Below are 22242 nucleotides of genomic sequence, written 5' to 3' on the forward strand. Positions count from 1 at the left end.
TCAGTATTGCAGGATGTGTGACGGGGGTCCGAGAACCTCAGTATTGCAGATGTGTGACGGGGGTCCGAGAACCTCAGTATTGCAGGATGTGTGACGGGGGTCCGAGAACCTCAGTATTGCAGGATGTGTGACGGGGGTCCGAGAACCTCAGTATTGCAGGAGTGGGACGGGGGTCCGAGAACCTCAGTATTGCAGGATGTGTGACGGGGGTCCGAGAACCTCAATATTGCAGGATGTGTGACGGGGGTCCGAGAACCTCAGTATTGCAGGATGTGTGACGGGGGTCCGAGAACCTCAGTATTGCAGGATGTGTGACGGGGGTCCGGGAACCTCAGTATTGCAGATGTGTGACGGGGGTCCGGGAACCTCAGTATTGCAGATGTGTGACGGGGGTCCGAGAACCTCAGTATTGCAGGTGTGTGACGGGGGTCCGAGAACCTCAGTATTGCAGGTGTGTGACGGGGGTCCGGGAACCTCAGTATTGCAGGATGTGTGACGGGGGTCCGAGAACCTCAGTATTGCAGGTGTGTGACGGGGGTCCGAGAACCTCAGTATTGCAGATGTGTGACGGGGGTCCGAGAACCTCAGTATTGCAGATGTGTGACGGGGGTCCGAGAACCTCAGTATTGCAGGATGTGTGACGGGGGTCAGAGAACCTCAGTATTGCAGATGTGTGACGGGGGTCCGGGAACCTCAGTATTGCAGATGTGTGACAGGGGTCCGAGAACCTCAGTATTGCAGGATGTGTGACGGGGGTCCGGGAACCTCAGTATTGCAGGTGTGGGACAGGGGTCCGAGAACCTCAGTATTGCAGGTGTGGGACAGGGGTCCGAGAACCTCAGTATTGCAGGATGTGTGACGGGGGTCCGAGAACCTCAGTATTGCAGGATGTGTGACGGGGGTCCGAGAACCTCAGTATTGCAGGATGTGTGACGGGGGTCCGAGAACCTCAGTATTGCAGGATGTGTGACGGGGGTCCGAGAACCTCAGTATTGCAGATGTGTGACGGGGGTCCGAGAACCTCAGTATTGCAGGATGTGTGACGGGGGTCCGGGAACCTCAGTATTGCAGGATGTGTGACGGGGGTCCGAGAACCTCAGTATTGCAGGATGTGTGACGGGGGTCCGAGAACCTCAGTATTCCACGTGTGTGACGGGGGTCCGAGAACCTCAGTATTGCAGGTGTGTGACGGGGGTCCGGGAACCTCAGTATTGCAGATGTGTGACGGGGGTCCGAGATCCTCAGTATTGCAGATGTGTGACGGGGGTCCGAGAACCTCAGTATTGCAGGATGTGTGACGGGGGTCCGGGAACCTCAGTATTGCAGGTGTGTGACGGGGGTCCGAGAACCTCAGTATTGCAGGTGTGTGACGGGGGTCCGGGAACCTCAGTATTGCAGGTGTGTGACGGGGGTCCGGGAACCTCAGTATTGCAGGTGTGTGACGGGGGTCCGAGAACCTCAGTATTGCAGGATGTGTGACGGGGGTCCGAGAACCTCAGTATTGCAGATGTGTGACGGGGGTCCGAGAACCTCAGTATTGCAGATGTGTGACGGGGGTCCGAGAACCTCAGTATTGCAGGATGTGTGACGGGGGTCCGAGAACCTCAGTATTGCAGGATGTGTGACGGGGGTCCGGGAACCTCAGTATTGCAGGTGTGTGACGGGGGTCCGGGAACCTCAGTATTGCAGATGTGTGACGGGGGTCCGAGAACCTCAGTATTGCAGGTGTGTGACGGGGGTCCGAGAACCTCAGTATTGCAGGGTGTGTGACGGGGGTCCGAGAACCTCAGTATTGCAGGATGTGTGACGGGGGTCCGAGAACCTCAGTATTGCAGGATGTGTGACGGGGGTCCGGGAACCTCAGTATTGCAGGTGTGTGACGGGGGTCCGGGAACCTCAGTATTGCAGATGTGTGACGGGGGTCCGAGAACCTCAGTATTTCAGGTGTGTGACGGGGGTCCGAGAACCTCAGTATTGCAGGGTGTGTGACGGGGGTCCGAGAACCTCAGTATTGCAGGATGTGTGACGGGGGTCCGAGATCCAGGGTGATATCAGACCTCAGATCCGCCGCTCATAGAAAGCAGAGAAAAACAGACCATAGAACCGATTTATGCAATTTACTAAAACAAACAGAAAAAAGACAATGCGCTCACAAAGGGCGCCTGTCTCCGGCATTGAGACCACCCTGGGTCCAGGAACCGCAGACAGAGCAGAATACGCTACCAATGCAGACCTCCCTAACCTGGCATCAAAAGAAGCCATAAAAAAAACCTCTCAATGGAACGAACACAAATTATAAAAGCGAAGTGACTGAAATGTAACAATATGTAGCTGCGCTGGGAGAAGGGGGAAGGATCTGGGGACAGAGGCAGAGTCCCAGAAACACATGTAGAACCAGAGGAAAGCGTCCCCCCAGAGCAGCCCCCTGCACACTGCACATGCAGAGAATGGAGGGAGACGCTCTGATAGAAGAATCCGCGGAATACCAGGAACAATAGAGACAGCGGAGCTGGAACCGCGGAAGCTGCTCTCCCACGTGGCACGCAAACCCACAGCAAACTTGTGGAAGATGGACAGGGCACACAGGGTGACCAGATTTTTCCTGGGACAAATTTCGGCCTTGCACGAATGGCAAGTGCACATTGTGCCTGCGCACGAGCCGCTGGCAGTGATCGGCGCTTCAGCGCATGCGTGATGGGCTAGCTCTTGTGCGCATGCGTGAGCGGCTGACAATCGCTGATTTAAAAACTGTGACTTTTTTTTTTAAAGTTGGGACCTGGAACAAAGTCCAAAAAATGTCTGCAGCGCCACAGGGAGACGGTCACCACATGCCTGCAGCGCCGCAGAGAGACGGTCACCACGTGCCTGCAGCGCCGCAGAGAGACGGTCACCACATGCCTGCAGCGCCGCAGAGAGACGGTCACCACATGCCTGCAGTGCCGCAGAGAGACGGTCACCACATGCCTGCAGCGCCACAGGGAGACGGTCACCACATGCCTGCAGCGCCACAGGGAGACGGTCACCACATGCCTGCAGCGCCACAGGGAGACGGTCACCACATGCCTGCAGCGCCACAGGGAGACGGTCACCACATGCCTGCAGCGCCACAGGGAGACGGTCACCACATGTCTGCAGCGCCGCAGAGACGGTCACCACATGCCTGCAGCGCCACAGGGAGACTGTCAGCACATGCCTGCAGCGCCGCAGAGAGACGGTCACCACATGCCTGCAGCGCCACAGGGAGACGGTCACCACATGCCTGCAGCGCCACAGGGAGACGGTCACCACATGCCTGCAGCGCCGCAGAGAGACGGTCACCACATGCCTGCAGCGCCACAGGGAGACGGTCACCACATGCCTGGAGCGCCGCAGGGAGACGGTCACCACATGCCTGCAGCGCCGCAGGGAGACGGTCACCACATGCCTGCAGCGCCGCAGAGAGACGGTCACCACATGCCTGCAGCGCCGCAGGGAGACGGTCACCACATGCCTGCAGCGCCACAGGGAGACGGTCACCACATGCCTGCAGCGCCGCAGGGAGACGGTCACCACATGCCTGCAGCGCCGCAGGGAGACGGTCACCACATGCCTGCAGCGCCACAGGGAGACGGTCACCACATGCCTGCAGCGCCACAGGGAGACGGTCACCACATGCCTGCAGCATCGCAGGGAGACGGTCACCACATGCCTGCAGCGTCGCAGGGAGACGGTCACCACATGCCTGCAGCGCCACAGAGAGACGGTCACCACATGCCTGCAGCGCCGCAGGGAGACGGTCACCACATGCCTGCAGCGCCGCAGGGAGACGGTCACCACATGCCTGCAGCGCCGCAGGGTGACGATCACCACATGCCTGGAGCGCCGCAGAGAGACGATCACCACATGCCTGCAGCGCCGCAGGGAGACGATCACCACATGCCTGCAGCGCCGCAGAGAGACGGTCACCACATGCCTGCAGCGCCGCAGGGTGACGATCACCACATGCCTGCAGCGCCGCAGAGACGGTCACCACATGCCTGCAGCGCCGCAGGGAGACGGTCACCACATGCCTGCAGCGCCACAGGGAGACGGTCACCACATGCCTGCAGCGCCGCAGAGAGACGGTCACCACATGCCTGCAGCGCCACAGGGAGACGGTCACCACATGTCTGCAGCGCCGCAGAGACGGTCACCACATGCCTGCAGCGTCGCAGGGTGACGATCACCACATGCCTGGAGCGCCGCAGGGAGACGGTCACCACATGCCTGCAGCGCCACAGGGAGACGGTCACCACATGCCTGCAGCGCCGCAGAGAGACGGTCACCACATGCCTGCAGCGCCGCAGAGAGACGGTCACCACATGCCTGCAGCGCCACAGGGAGACGGTCACCACATGCCTGCAGCGCCGCAGGGAGACGGTCACCACATGTCTGCAGCGCCGCAGAGAGACGGTCACCACATGCCTGCAGCGCCACAGGGAGACGGTCACCACATGCCTGCAGCGCCGCAGGGAGACGGTCACCACATGCCTGCAACGCCGCAGGGAGACGGTCACCACATGCCTGCAGCGCCACAGGGAGACGGTCACCACATGCCTGCAGCGCCACAGGGAGACTGTCACCACATGTCTGCAGCACCGCAGAGAGACGGTCACCACATGCCTGCAGCGCCGTAGGGAGACGGTCACCACATGCCTGCAGCGCCACAGAGAGACGGTCACCACATGTCTGCAGCGCCGCAGAGAGACGGTCACCACATGCCTGCAGCGCCACAGGGAGACGGTCACCACATGTCTGCAGCGCCGCAGAGACGGTCACCACATGCCTGCAGCGCCACAGGGAGACTGTCAGCACATGCCTGCAGCGCCGCAGAAAGACGGTCACCACATGCCTGCAGCGCCACAGGGAGACGGTCACCACATGCCTGCAGCGCCGCAGAGAGACGGTCACCACATGCCTGCAGCGCCACAGGGAGACGGTCACCACATGCCTGCAGCGGCGCAGAGAGACGGTCACCACATGTCTGCAGCGCCGCAGAGACGGTCACCACATGCCTGCAGCGCCACAGGGAGACGGTCACCACATGCCTGCAGCGCCGCAGAGAGACGGTCACCACATGCCTGCAGCACCGCAGAGACGGTCACCACATGCCTGCAGCGCCACAGGGAGACGGTCACCACATGCCTGCAGCGCCACAGGGAGACGGTCACCACATGTCTGCAGCGCCGCAGAGACGGTCACCACATGCCTGCAGCGCCGCAGAGAGACGGTCACCACATGCCTGCAGCGCCACAGGGAGACGGTCACCACATGCCTGCAGCGCCACAGGGAGACGGTCACCACATGCCTGCAGCGCCGCAGAGAGACGGTCACCACATGCCTGCAGCGCCACAGGGAGACTGTCAGCACATGCCTGCAGCGCCGCAGAGAGACGGTCACCACATGCCTGCAGCGCCACAGGGAGACTGTCAGCACATGCCTGCAGCGCCACAGGGAGACGGTCACCACATGTCTGCAGCGCCGCAGAGAGACGGTCACCACATGCCTGCAGCGCCACAGCGAGACGGTCACCACATGCCTGCAGCGCCACAGGGAGACGGTCACCACATGCCTGCAGCGGCGCAGAGAGACGGTCACCACATGTCTGCAGCGCCGCAGAGACGGTCACCACATGCCTGCAGCGCCACAGGGAGACGGTCACCACATGCCTGCAGCGCCGCAGAGAGACGGTCACCACATGCCTGCAGCACCGCAGAGACGGTCACCACATGCCTGCAGCGCCACAGGGAGACGGTCACCACATGCCTGCAGCGGCGCAGAGAGACGGTCACCACATGTCTGCAGCGGCGCAGAGAGACGGTCACCACATGCCTGCAGCGCCGCAGGGTGACGATCACCACATGCCTGGAGCGCCGCAGGGAGACGGTCACCACATGCCTGCAGCGCCGCAGAGAGACGGTCACCACATGCCTGCAGCGCCACAGGGAGACGGTCACCACATGTCTGCAGCGCCGCAGAGACGGTCACCACATGCCTGCAGCGCCGCAGAGAGACGGTCACCACATGCCTGCAGCGCCACAGGGAGACGGTCACCACATGCCTGCAGCGCCACAGGGAGACGGTCACCACATGCCTGCAGCGCCGCAGAGAGACGGTCACCACATGCCTGCAGCGCCACAGGGAGACTGTCAGCACATGCCTGCAGCGCCGCAGAGAGACGGTCACCACATGCCTGCAGCGCCACAGGGAGACTGTCAGCACATGCCTGCAGCGCCGCAGAGAGACGGTCACCACATGCCTGCAGCGCCACAGGGAGACGGTCACCACATGTCTGCAGCGCCGCAGAGAGACGGTCACCACATGCCTGCAGCGCCACAGCGAGACGGTCACCACATGCCTGCAGCGCCGCAGGGAGACTGTCACCACATGTCTGCAGCGCCACAGAGAGACGGTCACCACATGCCTGCAGCGCCGCAGAGAGACGGTCACCACATGCCTGCAGCGCCACAGGGAGACGGTCACCACATGCCTGCAGCGCCGCAGGGAGACGGTCACCACATGCCTGCAGCGCCACAGGGAGACGGTGAACACATGCCTGCAGCGCCGCAGGGAGACGGTCACCACATGCCTGCAGCGGCGCAGAGAGACGGTCACCACATGTCTGCAGCGGCGCAGAGAGACGGTCACCACATGCCTGCAGCGCCGCAGGGTGACGATCACCACATGCCTGGAGCGCCGCAGGGAGACGGTCACCACATGCCTGCAGCGCCGCAGAGAGACGGTCACCACATGCCTGCAGCGCCACAGGGAGACGGTCACCACATGTCTGCAGCGCCGCAGAGACGGTCACCACATGCCTGCAGCGCCGCAGAGAGACGGTCACCACATGCCTGCAGCGCCACAGGGAGACGGTCACCACATGCCTGCAGCGCCGCAGAGAGACGGTCACCACATGCCTGCAGCGCCACAGGGAGACTGTCAGCACATGCCTGCAGCGCCGCAGAGAGACGGTCACCACATGCCTGCAGCGCCACAGGGAGACTGTCAGCACATGCCTGCAGCGCCGCAGGGAGACGGTCACCACATGCCTGCAGCGCCACAGGGAGACGGTCACCACATGTCTGCAGCGCCGCAGAGACGGTCACCACATGCCTGCAGCGCCGCAGAGAGACGGTCACCACATGCCTGCAGCGCCACAGGGAGACGGTCACCACATGCCTGCAGCGCCGCAGAGAGACGGTCACCACATGCCTGCAGCGCCACAGGGAGACGGTCACCACATGCCTGCAGCGGTGCAGAGAGACGGTCACCACATGTCTGCAGCGCCGCAGAGACGGTCACCACATGCCTGCAGCGGCGCAGAGAGACGGTCACCACATGCCTGCAGCGCCGCAGGGTGACGATCACCACATGCCTGGAGCGCCGCAGGGAGACGGTCACCACATGCCTGCAGCGCCGCAGAGAGACGGTCACCACATGCCTGCAGCGCCGCAGGGAGACGGTCACCACATGCCTGCAGCGCCACAGGGAGACGGTCACCACATGCCTGCAGCGCCACAGGGAGACGGTCACCACATGCCTGCAGCGCCGCAGAGAGACGGTCACCACATGCCTGCAGCGCCGCAGAGAGACGGTCACCACATGCCTGCAGCGCCACAGGGAGACGGTCACCACATGCCTGCAGCGCCGCAGGGAGACGGTCACCACATGTCTGCAGCGCCGCAGAGAGACGGTCACCACATGCCTGCAGCGCCACAGGGAGACGGTCACCACATGCCTGCAGCGCCGCAGGGAGACGGTCACCACATGTCTGCAGCGCCGCAGGGAGACGGTCACCACATGCCTGCAGCGCCGCAGAGAGACGGTCACCACATGCCTGCAGCGCCACAGGGAGACGGTCACCACATGCCTGCAGCGCCGCAGAGAGACGGTCACCACATGCCTGCAGCGCCACAGGGAGACGGTCACCACATGCCTGCAGCGCCGCAGGGAGACGGTCACCACATGTCTGCAGCGCCGCAGAGAGACGGTCACCACATGCCTGCAGCGCCACAGGGAGACGGTCACCACATGCCTGCAGCGCCGCAGGGAGACGGTCACCACATGTCTGCAGCGCCGCAGGGAGACGGTCACCACATGCCTGCAGCGCCGCAGAGAGACGGTCACCACATGCCTGCAGCGCCACAGGGAGACGGTCACCACATGCCTGCAGCGCCGCAGAGAGACGGTCACCACATGTCTGCAGCGCCGCAGAGAGACGGTCACCACATGCCTGCAGCGCCACAGGGAGACGGTCACCAAATGCCTGCAGCGCCACAGGGAGACGGTCACCACATGCCTGCAGCGCCGCAGAGAGACGGTCACCACATGCCTGCAGCGCCGCAGAGAGACGGTCACCACATGCCTGCAGCGCCACAGGGAGACGGTCACCACATGCCTGCAGCGCCGCAGGGAGACGGTCACCACATGTCTGCAGCGCCGCAGAGAGACGGTCACCACATGTCTGCAGCGCCACAGGGAGACGGTCACCACATGCCTGCAGCGCCACAGGGAGACTGTCACCACATGTCTGCAGCACCGCAGAGAGACAGTCACCACATGCCTGCAGCGCCACAGAGAGACGGTCACCACATGCCTGCAGCGCCGCAGGGAGACGGTCACCACATGCCTGCAGCGCCACAGGGAGACGGTCACCACATGCCTGCAGCGCCACAGGGAGACGGTCACCACATGCCTGCAGCGCCGCAGAGAGACTGTCACCACATGTCTGCAGCACCACAGAGAGACGGTCACCACATGCCTGCAGCGCCGCAGGGAGACGGTCACCACATGCCTGCAGCGCCGCAGGGAGACGGTCACCACATGCCTGCAGCGCCACAGGGAGACGGTCACCACATGTCTGCAGCGCCGCAGAGAGACGGTCACCACATGCCTGCAGCGCCACAGAGAGACTGTCAGCACATGCCTGCAGCGCCGCAGAGAGACGGTCACCACATGCCTGCAGCGCCACAGGGAGACGGTCACCACATGCCTGCAGCGCCGCAGAGAGACGGTCACCACATGCCTGCAGCGCCGCAGGGAGACGGTCACCACATGCCTGCAGCGCCGCAGAGAGACGGTCACCACATGCCTGCAGCGCCGCAGGGAGACGGTCACCACATGTCTGCAGCGCCGCAGGGAGACGGTCACCACATGCCTGGAGCGCCGCAGGGAGACTGTCACCACATGCCTGCAGCGCCGCAGGGAGACGGTCACCACATGTCTGCAGCGCCGCAGAGAGACGGTCACCACATGTCTGCAGCGCCACAGGGAGACGGTCACCACATGCCTGCAGCGCCGCAGGGAGACGGTCACCACATGCCTGCAGCGCCGCAGAGAGACGGTCACCACATGCCTGCAGCGCCGCAGAGAGACGGTCACCACATGCCTGCAGCGCCACAGGGAGACGGTCACCACATGCCTGCAGCGCCGCAGGGAGACGGTCACCACATGTCTGCAGCGCCGCAGAGAGACGGTCACCACATGTCTGCAGCGCCACAGGGAGACGGTCACCACATGCCTGCAGCGCCGCAGGGAGACGGTCACCACATGCCTGCAGCGCCACAGGGAGACGGTCACCACATGCCTGCAGCGCCACAGGGAGACGGTCACCACATGCCTGCAGCGCCGCAGAGAGACTGTCACCACATGTCTGCAGCACCACAGAGAGACGGTCACCACATGCCTGCAGCGCCGCAGGGAGACGGTCACCACATGCCTGCAGCGCCGCAGGGAGACGGTCACCACATGCCTGCAGCGCCACAGGGAGACGGTCACCACATGTCTGCAGCGCCGCAGAGAGACGGTCACCACATGCCTGCAGCGCCACAGAGAGACTGTCAGCACATGCCTGCAGCGCCGCAGAGAGACGGTCACCACATGCCTGCAGCGCCACAGGGAGACGGTCACCACATGCCTGCAGCGCCGCAGAGAGACGGTCACCACATGCCTGCAGCGCCGCAGGGAGACGGTCACCACATGCCTGCAGCGCCGCAGAGAGACGGTCACCACATGCCTGCAGCGCCGCAGGGAGACGGTCACCACATGTCTGCAGCGCCGCAGGGAGACGGTCACCACATGCCTGGAGCGCCGCAGGGAGACTGTCACCACATGCCTGCAGCGCCGCAGAGACGGTCACCACATGCCTGCAGCGTCGCAGAGACTGTCACCACATGCCTGCAGCGCCGCAGAGACGGTCACCACATGCCTGCAGCGCCACAGGGAGACGGTCACCACATGCCTGCAGCGCCGCAGAGACGGTCACCACATGTCTGCAGCGCCGCAGAGAGACGGTCACCACATGTCTGCAGCGCCGCAGAGAGACGGTCACCACATGCTTGCAGTGCCGCAGAGAGACGGTCACCACATGCCTGCAGCGCCGCAGGGAGACGGTCACCACATGCCTGCAGCGCCGCAGGGAGACGGTCACCACATGCCTGCAGCGCCGCAGGGAGACGGTCACCACATGCCTGCAGCGCCGCAGAGAGACGGTCACCACATGCCTGCAGCGCCGCAGAGAGACTGTCACCACATGCCTGCAGCGCCGCAGAGAGACGGTCACCACATGCCTGCAGCGCCGCAGAGAGACGGTCACCACATGCCTGCAGCGCCACAGGGAGACGGTCACCACATGCCTGCAGCGCCGCAGGGAGACGGTCACCACATGTCTGCAGCGCCGCAGAGAGACGGTCACCACATGCCTGCAGCGCCACAGGGAGACGGTCACCACATGCCTGCAGCGCCGCAGGGAGACGGTCACCACATGCCTGCAGCGCCACAGGGAGACGGTCACCACATGCCTGCAGCGCCGCAGGGAGACGGTCACCACATGCCTGCAGCGCCACAGGGAGACGGTCACCACATGCCTGCAGCGCCACAGGGAGACGGTCACCACATGTCTGCAGCGCCGCAGAGAGACTGTCACCACATGTCTGCAGCGCCGCAGAGAGACGGTCACCACATGCCTGCAGCGCCGCAGGGAGACGGTCACCACATGCCTGCAGCGCCGCAGGGAGACGGTCACCACATGCCTGCAGCGCCACAGGGAGACGGTCACCACATGTCTGCAGCGCCGCAGAGAGACTGTCACCACATGCCTGCAGCGCCACAGGGAGACGGTCACCACATGCCTGCAGCGCCACAGGGAGACGGTCACCACATGTCTGCAGCGCCGCAGAGAGACGGTCACCACATGCCTGCAGCGCCACAGGGAGACGGTCACCACATGTCTGCAACGCCGCAGAGACGGTCACCACATGCCTGCAGCGCCGCAGGGAGACGGTCACCACATGCCTGCAGCGCCGCAGAGACGGTCACCACATGCCTGCAGCGCCGCAGGGAGACAGTCACCACATGCCTGCAGCGCCGCAGAGAGACGGTCACCAAATGCCTGCAGCGCCGCAGAGAGACGGTCACCACATGCCTGCAGCGGCGCAGGGAGACGGTCACCACATGCCTGCAGCGTCGCAGAGAGACGGTCACCACATGCCTGCAGCGCCGCAGAGAGACTGTCACCACATGCCTGCAGCGTCGCAGAGAGACGGTCACCACATGCCTGCAGCGCCGCAGAGAGACTGTCACCACATGCCTGCAGCGTCGCAGGGAGACGGTCACCACATGCCTGCAGCGTCGCAGGGAGACGGTCACCACATGCCTGCAGCGTCGCAGGGAGACGGTCACCACATGCCTGCAGCGCCGCAGAGACGGTCACCACATGCCTGCAGCGCCGCAGGGAGACGGTCACCACATGCCTGCAGCGCCGCAGAGAGACGGTCACCACATGCCTGCAGCGCCGCAGAGACGGTCACCACATGCCTGCAGCGCCGCAGAGAGACGGTCACCACATGCCTGCAGCGCCGCTGGGAGACGGTCACCACATGCCTGCAGCGCCGCAGAGAGACTGTCACCACATGCCTGCAGCGTCGCAGAGAGACGGTCACCACATGCCTGCAGCGCCGCAGAGAGACGGTCACCACATGCCTGCAGCGCCGCAGAGACGGTCACCACATGCCTGCAGCGCCGCAGAGAGACGGTCACCACATGCCTGCAGCGCCGCAGAGACGGTCACCACATGCCTGCAGCGCCGCAGAGAGACGGTCACCACATGCCTGCAGCATCGCAGAGAGACGGTCACCACATGCCTGCAGCGCCGCAGAGACGGTCACCACATGCCTGCAGCGTCGCAGAGAGACGGTCACCACATGTCTGCAACGCCGCAGAGACGGTCACCACATGCCTGCAGCGCCGCAGGGAGACGGTCACCACATGCCTGCAGCGCCGCAGAGAGACGGTCACCAAATGCCTGCAGCGCCGCAGAGAGACGGTCACCACATGCCTGCAGCGGCGCAGGGAGACGGTCACCACATGCCTGCAGCGTCGCAGAGAGACGGTCACCACATGCCTGCAGCGCCGCAGAGAGACTGTCACCACATGCCTGCAGCGTCGCAGAGAGACGGTCACCACATGCCTGCAGCGCCGCAGAGAGACTGTCACCACATGCCTGCAGCGTCGCAGGGAGACGGTCACCACATGCCTGCAGCGTCGCAGGGAGACGGTCACCACATGCCTGCAGCGTCGCAGGGAGACGGTCACCACATGCCTGCAGCGCCGCAGAGACGGTCACCACATGCCTGCAGCGCCGCAGGGAGACGGTCACCACATGCCTGCAGCGCCGCAGAGAGACGGTCACCACATGCCTGCAGCGCCGCAGGGAGACGGTCACCACATGCCTGCAGCGCCGCAGAGAGACTGTCACCACATGCCTGCAGCGCCGCAGGGAGACGGTCACCACATGCCTGCAGCGTCGCAGAGAGACGTTCACCACATGTCTGCAGCGTCGCAGAGAGACGGTCACCACATGCCTGCAGCGCCGCAGGGAGACGGTCACCACATGCCTGCAGCGCCGCAGAGAGACGGTCACCACATGCCTGGAGCGCCGCAGAGAGACGATCACCACATGCCTGCAGCGCCGCAGAGAGGCGGTCACCACATGCCTGCAGCGCCGCAGAGAGACGGTCACCACATGCCTGCAGCGTCGCAGAGAGACGGTCACCACATGCCTGCAGCGCCGCAGAGAGACGGTCACCACATGTCTGCAGCGCCGCAGAGAGACGGTCACCACATGCCTGCAGCGCCGCAGAGAGACGATCACCACATGCCTGCAGCGCCGCAGAGAGACGGTCACCACATGCCTGCAGCGCCGCAGAGAGACGGTCACCACATGCCTGCAGCGCCGCAGGGAGACGGTCACCACATGCCTGCAGCGCCACAGGGAGACGGTCACCACATGCCTGCAGCGCCACAGGGAGACGGTCACCACATGCCTGCAGCGCCGCAGAGAGACGGTCACCACATGCCTGCAGCGCCGCAGAGAGACGGTCACCACATGCCTGCAGCGCCACAGGGAGACGGTCACCACATGCCTGCAGCGCCGCAGGGAGACGGTCACCACATGTCTGCAGCGCCGCAGAGAGACGGTCACCACATGCCTGCAGCGCCACAGGGAGACGGTCACCACATGCCTGCAGCGCCGCAGGGAGACGGTCACCACATGTCTGCAGCGCAGCAGGGAGACGGTCACCACATGCCTGCAGCGCCGCAGAGAGACGGTCACCACATGCCTGCAGCGCCACAGGGAGACGGTCACCACATGCCTGCAGCGCCGCAGAGAGACGGTCACCACATGTCTGCAGCGCCGCAGAGAGACGGTCACCACATGCCTGCAGCGCCACAGGGAGACGGTCACCAAATGCCTGCAGCGCCACAGGGAGACGGTCACCACATGCCTGCAGCGCCGCAGAGAGACGGTCACCACATGCCTGCAGCGCCGCAGGGAGACGGTCACCACATGCCTGCAGCGCCGCAGGGAGACGGTCACCACATGCCTGCAGAGCCGCAGAGAGACGGTCACCACATGCCTGCAGCGCCGCAGAGACGGTCACCACATGCCTGCAGCGCCGCAGAGAGACGGTCACCACATGCCTGCAGCGCCGCTGGGAGACGGTCACCACATGCCTGCAGCGCCGCAGAGAGACTGTCACCACATGCCTGCAGCGTCGCAGAGAGACGGTCACCACATGCCTGCAGCGCCGCAGAGAGACGGTCACCACATGCCTGCAGCGCCGCAGAGACGGTCACCACATGCCTGCAGCGCCGCAGAGAGACGGTCACCACATGCCTGCAGCGCCGCAGAGACGGTCACCACATGCCTGCAGCGCCGCAGAGAGACGGTCACCACATGCCTGCAGCATCGCAGAGAGACGGTCACCACATGCCTGCAGCGCCGCAGAGACGGTCACCACATGCCTGCAGCGTCGCAGAGAGACGGTCACCACATGTCTGCAACGCCGCAGAGACGGTCACCACATGCCTGCAGCGCCGCAGGGAGACGGTCACCACATGCCTGCAGCGCCGCAGAGACGGTCACCACATGCCTGCAGCGCCGCAGGGAGACAGTCACCACATGCCTGCAGCGCCGCAGAGAGACGGTCACCAAATGCCTGCAGCGCCGCAGAGAGACGGTCACCACATGCCTGCAGCGGCGCAGGGAGACGGTCACCACATGCCTGCAGCGTCGCAGAGAGACGGTCACCACATGCCTGCAGCGCCGCAGAGAGACTGTCACCACATGCCTGCAGCGTCGCAGAGAGACGGTCACCACATGCCTGCAGCGCCGCAGAGAGACTGTCACCACATGCCTGCAGCGTCGCAGGGAGACGGTCACCACATGCCTGCAGCGTCGCAGGGAGACGGTCACCACATGCCTGCAGCGTCGCAGGGAGACGGTCACCACATGCCTGCAGCGCCGCAGAGACGGTCACCACATGCCTGCAGCGCCGCAGGGAGACGGTCACCACATGCCTGCAGCGCCGCAGAGAGACGGTCACCACATGCCTGCAGCGCCGCAGGGAGACGGTCACCACATGCCTGCAGCGCCGCAGAGAGACTGTCACCACATGCCTGCAGCGCCGCAGGGAGACGGTCACCACATGCCTGCAGCGTCGCAGAGAGACGTTCACCACATGTCTGCAGCGTCGCAGAGAGACGGTCACCACATGCCTGCAGCGCCGCAGGGAGACGGTCACCACATGCCTGCAGCGCCGCAGAGAGACGGTCACCACATGCCTGGAGCGCCGCAGAGAGACGATCACCACATGCCTGCAGCGCCGCAGAGAGGCGGTCACCACATGCCTGCAGCGCCGCAGAGAGACGGTCACCACATGCCTGCAGCGTCGCAGAGAGACGGTCACCACATGCCTGCAGCGCCGCAGAGAGACGGTCACCACATGTCTGCAGCGCCGCAGAGAGACGGTCACCACATGCCTGCAGCGCCGCAGAGAGACGATCACCACATGCCTGCAGCGCCGCAGAGAGACGGTCACCACATGCCTGCAGCGCCGCAGAGAGACGGTCACCACATGCCTGCAGCGCCGCAGGGAGACGGTCACCACATGCCTGCAGCGCCACAGGGAGACGGTCACCACATGCCTGCAGCGCCACAGGGAGACGGTCACCACATGCCTGCAGCGCCGCAGAGAGACGGTCACCACATGCCTGCAGCGCCGCAGAGAGACGGTCACCACATGCCTGCAGCGCCACAGGGAGACGGTCACCACATGCCTGCAGCGCCGCAGGGAGACGGTCACCACATGTCTGCAGCGCCGCAGAGAGACGGTCACCACATGCCTGCAGCGCCACAGGGAGACGGTCACCACATGCCTGCAGCGCCGCAGGGAGACGGTCACCACATGTCTGCAGCGCAGCAGGGAGACGGTCACCACATGCCTGCAGCGCCGCAGAGAGACGGTCACCACATGCCTGCAGCGCCACAGGGAGACGGTCACCACATGCCTGCAGCGCCGCAGAGAGACGGTCACCACATGTCTGCAGCGCCGCAGAGAGACGGTCACCACATGCCTGCAGCGCCACAGGGAGACGGTCACCAAATGCCTGCAGCGCCACAGGGAGACGGTCACCACATGCCTGCAGCGCCGCAGAGAGACGGTCACCACATGCCTGCAGCGCCGCAGGGAGACGGTCACCACATGCCTGCAGCGCCGCAGGGAGACGGTCACCACATGCCTGCAGCGCCACAGGGAGACGGTCACCACATGTCTGCAGCGCCGCAGAGAGACGGTCACCACATGCCTGCAGCGCCGCAGGGAGATGGTCACCACATGCCTGCAGCGCCACAGGGAGACTGTCACCACATGTCTGCAGCACCGCAGAGAGACAGTCACCACATGCCTGCAGCGCCACAGAGAGACGGTCACCACATGCCTGCAGCGCCACAGAGAGACGGTCACCACATGCCTGCAGCGCCACAGAGAGACTGTCAGCACATGCCTGCAGCGCCGCAGGGAGACGGTCACCACATGCCTGCAGCGCCGCAGAGAGACGGTCACCACATGCCTGCAGCGCCACAGGGAGACGGTCACCACATGCCTGCAGCGCCGCAGGGAGACGGTCACCACATGTCTGCAGCGCCGCAGGGAGACGGTCACCACATGCCTGGAGCGCCGCAGGGAGACTGTCACCACATGCCTGCAGCGCCGCAGAGACGGTCACCACATGCCTGCAGCGTCGCAGAGACTGTCACCACATGCCTGCAGCGCCGCAGGGAGACGGTCACCACATGCCTGCAGCGCCACAGGGAGACGGTCACCACATGCCTGCAGCGCCGCAGAGACGGTCACCACATGTCTGCAGCGCCGCAGAGAGACGGTCACCACATGCCTGCAGCGGCGCAGAGAGACGGTCACCACATGCCTGCAGCGCCGCAGGGTGACGATCACCACATGCCTGGAGCGCCGCAGGGAGACGGTCACCACATGCCTGCAGCGCCACAGAGAGACGGTCACCACATGCCTGCAGCGCCGCAGAGAGACGGTCACCACATGCCTGCAGCGCCACAGGGAGACGGTCACCACATGCCTGCAGCGCCGCAGGGAGACGGTCACCACATGCCTGCAGCGCCGCAGGGAGACGGTCACCACATGCCTGCAGCGCCGCAGGGAGACGGTCACCACATGTCTGCAGCGCCGCAGAGAGACTGTCACCACATGTCTGCAGCGCCGCAGAGAGACTGTCACCACATGTCTGCAGCACCGCAGAGAGACGGTCACCACATGCCTGCAGCGCCGCAGAGAGACGGTCACCACATGCCTGCAGCGCCGCAGAGAGACGGTCACCACATGCCTGCAGCGCCACAGGGAGACGGTCACCACATGCCTGCAGCGCCGCAGAGAGACGGTCACCACATGCCTGCAGCGCCGCAGGGAGACGGTCACCACATGCCTGCAGCGCCGCAGAGAGACGGTCACCACATGCCTGCAGCGCCGCAGGGAGACGGTCACCACATGTCTGCAGCGCCGCAGGGAGACGGTCACCACATGCCTGGAGCGCCGCAGGGAGACTGTCACCACATGCCTGCAGCGCCGCAGAGACGGTCACCACATGCCTGCAGCGTCGCAGAGACTGTCACCACATGCCTGCAGCGCCGCAGGGAGACGGTCACCACATGCCTGCAGCGCCACAGGGAGACGGTCACCACATGCCTGCAGCGCCGCAGAGACGGTCACCACATGTCTGCAGCGCCGCAGAGAGACGGTCACCACATGCCTGCAGCGCCGCAGAGAGACGGTCACCACATGCCTGCAGTGCCGCAGAGAGACGGTCACCACATGCCTGCAGCGCCGCAGGGAGACGGTCACCACATGCCTGCAGCGCCGCAGGGAGACGGTCACCACATGCCTGCAGCGTCGCAGAGAGACGGTCACCACATGCCTGCAGTGCCGCAGAGAGACGGTCACCACATGCCTGCAGCGCCGCAGAGAGACGGTCACCACATGCCTGCAGCGCCGCAGGGAGACGGTCACCACATGCCTGCAGCGCCGCAGGGAGACGGTCACCACATGCCTGCAGCGCCGCAGGGAGACGGTCACCACATGCCTGCAGCGCCGCAGGGAGACGGTCACCACATGTCTGCAGCGCCGCAGAGAGACGGTCACCACATGCCTGCAGCGCCACAGGGAGACGGTCACCACATGCCTGCAGCGCCGCAGGGAGACGGTCACCACATGCCTGCAGCGCCACAGGGAGACGGTCACCACATGCCTGCAGCGCCGCAGGGAGACGGTCACCACATGCCTGCAGCGCCACAGGGAGACGGTCACCACATGCCTGCAGCGCCACAGGGAGACGGTCACCACATGTCTGCAGCGCCGCAGAGAGACTGTCACCACATGTCTGCAGCACCGCAGAGAGACGGTCACCACATGCCTGCAGCGCCGCAGGGAGACGGTCACCACATGCCTGCAGCGCCGCAGGGAGACGGTCACCACATGCCTGCAGCGCCACAGGGAGACGGTCACCACATGTCTGCAGCGCCGCAGAGAGACTGTCACCACATGCCTGCAGCACCGCAGAGAGACGGTCACCACATGCCTGCAGCGCCACAGAGAGACGGTCACCACATGCCTGCAGCGCCACAGAGAGACGGTCACCACATGCCTGCAGCGCCACAGAGAGACTGTCAGCACATGCCTGCAGCGCCGCAGGGAGACGGTCACCACATGCCTGCAGCGCCGCAGAGAGACGGTCACCACATGCCTGCAGCGCCACAGGGAGACGGTCACCACATGCCTGCAGCGCCGCAGGGAGACGGTCACCACATGTCTGCAGCGCCGCAGGGAGACGGTCACCACATGCCTGGAGCGCCGCAGGGAGACTGTCACCACATGCCTGCAGCGCCGCAGAGAGACGGTCACCACATGCCTGCAGCGCCGCAGAGAGACTGTCACCACATGCCTGCAGCGCCGCAGGGAGACGGTCACCACATGCCTGGAGCGCCGCAGGGAGACGGTCACCACATGCCTGCAGCGCCGCAGAGAGACGGTCACCACATGCCTGCAGCGCCGCAGAGAGACGGTCACCACATGCCTGCAGCGCCGCAGAGACGGTCACCACATGCCTGCAGCGCCGCAGAGAGACGTTCACCACATGCCTGCAGCGTCGCAGAGAGACGGTCACCACATGCCTGCAGCGCCGCAGAGAGACGGTCACCACATGCCTGCAGCGCCGCTGGGAGACGGTCACCACATGCCTGCAGCGCCGCAGAGAGACTGTCACCACATGCCTGCAGCGTCGCAGAGAGACGGTCACCACATGCCTGCAGCGCCGCAGAGAGACGGTCACCACATGCCTGCAGCGCCGCAGAGACGGTCACCACATGCCTGCAGCGCCGCAGAGAGACGGTCACCACATGCCTGCAGCGCCGCAGGGAGACGGTCACCACATGCCTGCAGCGTCGCAGGGAGACGGTCACCACATGCCTGCAGCGTCGCAGGGAGACGGTCACCACATGCCTGCAGCGCCGCAGAGACGGTCACCACATGCCTGCAGCGCCGCAGGGAGACGGTCACCACATGCCTGCAGCGCCGCAGAGAGACGGTCACCACATGCCTGCAGCGCCGCAGGGAGACGGTCACCACATGCCTGCAGCGCCGCAGAGAGACTGTCACCACATGCCTGCAGCGCCGCAGGGAGACGGTCACCACATGCCTGCAGCGTCGCAGAGAGACGTTCACCACATGTCTGCAGCGTCGCAGAGAGACGGTCACCACATGCCTGCAGCGCCGCAGGGAGACGGTCACCACATGCCTGCAGCGCCGCAGAGAGACGGTCACCACATGCCTGCAGCGCCGCAGAGAGACGGTCACCACATGCCTGGAGCGCCGCAGAGAGACGATCACCACATGCCTGCAGCGCCGCAGAGAGACGGTCACCACATGCCTGCAGCGCCGCAGAGAGACGGTCACCACATGCCTGCAGCGTCGCAGAGAGACGGTCACCACATGCCTGCAGCGCCGCAGAGAGACGGTCACCACATGTCTGCAGCGCCGCAGAGAGACGGTCACCACATGCCTGCAGCGCCGCAGAGAGACGATCACCACATGCCTGCAGCGCCGCAGAGAGACTGTCACCACATGCCTGCAGCGCCGCAGAGAGACGATCACCACATGCCTGCAGCGCCGCAGAGAGACGGTCACCACATGCCTGCAGCGTCGCAGAGAGACGTTCACCACATGCCTGCAGCGCCGCAGAGAGACGGTCACCACATGTCTGCAGCGCCGCAGAGAGACGGTCACCACATGCCTGCAGCGCCGCAGAGACGATCACCACATGCCTGCAGCGTCGCAGAGAGACGGTCACCACATGCCTGCAGCGCCGCAGGGAGACGTTCACCACATGCCTGCAGCGCCGCAGAGAGACGGTCACCACATGCCTGCAGCGCCGCAGAGAGACGGTCACCACATGCCTGCAGTGCCGCAGAGAGACGGTCACCACATGTCTGCAGCATCGCAGAGAGACGGTCACCACATGCCTGCAGCGCCGCAGAGAGACGGTCACCACATGCCTGCAGCGCCGCAGAGAGACGGTCACCACATGCCTGAAGCGCCGCAGAGAGACGGTCACCACATGTCTGCAGTGTCGCAGAGAGACGGTCACCACATGCCTGCAGCGCCGCAGAGAGACGGTCACCACATGCCTGCAGCGCCGCAGAGAGACGGTCACCACATGCCTGCAGAGCCGCAGAGAGACGGTCACCACATGCCTGCAGCGCCGCAGAGAGACGGTCACCACATGCCTGCAGTGTCGCAGAGACACGGTCACCACATGCCTGCAGTGCCGCAGGGAGACGGTCACCACATGCCTGCAGCGCCGCAGAGAGACGGTCACCACATGCCTGGAGCGCCGCAGAGAGACGGTCACCACATGCCTGCAGCGCCGCAGAGAGACGGTCACCACATGCCTGCAGCGCCGCAGAGAGACGGTCACCACATGCCTGCAGCGCCGCAGAGAGACGGTCACCACATGCCTGCAGCGCCGCAGAGAGACGGTCACCACATGCCTGCAGCGCCGCAGAGAGACTGTCACCACATGCCTGCAGCGCCGCAGAGAGACGGTCACCACATGCCTGCAGCGCCGCAGAGAGACGGTCACCACATGCCTGCAGCGCCGCAGAGACGGTCACCACATGCCTGCAGCGTCGCAGAGACTGTCACCACATGCCTGCAGTGCCGCAGAGAGACTGTCACCACATGCCTGCAGCGTCGCAGGGAGACGGTCACCACATGCCTGCAGCGTCGCAGAGACTGTCACCACATGCCTGCAGCGCCGCAGAGAGACGATCACCACATGCCTGCAGCGTCGCAGAGACTGTCACCACATGCCTGCAGCGCCGCAGAGAGACGGTCACCACATGCCTGCAGCGCCGCAGAGAGACGGTCACCACATGCCTGCAGCGCCGCAGAGAGACGGTCACCACATGCCTGCAGCGCCGCAGGGAGACGGTCACCACATGCCTGCAGCGCCGCAGGGAGACGTTCACCACATGCCTGCAGCGCCGCAGAGAGACGGTCACCACATGCCTGCAGCGCCGCAGAGAGACGGTCACCACATGCCTGCAGCGCCGCAGAGAGACGGTCACCACATGCCTGCAGCGCCGCAGAGAGACGGTCACCACATGCCTGCAGCGCCGCAGAGAGACGGTCACCACATGCCTGCAGCGCCGCAGAGAGACGGTCACCACATGCCTGCAGCGCCGCAGAGAGACTGTCACCACATGCCTGCAGCGCCGCAGAGAGACGGTCACCACATGCCTGCAGCGCCGCAGAGAGACGGTCACCACATGCCTGCAGCGCCGCAGGGAGACTGTCACCACATGCCTGCAGCGTCGCAGAGACGGTCACCACATGCCTGCAGCGTCGCAGAGACTGTCACCACATGCCTGCAGTGCCGCAGAGAGACTGTCACCACATGCCTGCAGCGTCGCAGGGAGACGGTCACCACATGCCTGCAGCGCCGCAGAGAGACGGTCACCACATGCCTGCAGCGCCGCAGAGAGACGGTCACCACATGCCTGCAGCGCCGCAGAGAGACGGTCACCACATGCCTGCAGCGCCGCAGGGAGACGGTCACCACATGCCTGCAGCGCCGCAGGGAGACGTTCACCACATGCCTGCAGCGCCGCAGAGAGACGTTCACCACATGCCTGCAGCGCCGCAGAGAGACGGTCACCACATGCCTGCAGCGCCGCAGAGAGACGGTCACCACATGCCTGCAGCGCCGCAGAGAGACGGTCACCACATGCCTGCAGCGCCGCAGAGAGACGGTCACCACATGCCTGCAGCGCCGCAGAGAGACGGTCACCACATGCCTGCA

At 64.8% G+C, this 22242-nt stretch overlaps 1 long non-coding RNA gene across 1 annotated transcript in view; it reads right to left on the reverse strand.

Moving 5' to 3' along the window:
* The window catches only part of LOC142503433 (uncharacterized), a 48442-nt gene that overhangs the window by 21317 nt on the left and 4883 nt on the right, over nt 1–22242 (reverse strand). The window lies entirely within an intron of this gene.

Source organism: Ascaphus truei, chromosome 10 (assembly GCF_040206685.1).
Source record: "Ascaphus truei isolate aAscTru1 chromosome 10, aAscTru1.hap1, whole genome shotgun sequence".
Classification (NCBI taxonomy): domain Eukaryota; kingdom Metazoa; phylum Chordata; class Amphibia; order Anura; family Ascaphidae; genus Ascaphus; species Ascaphus truei.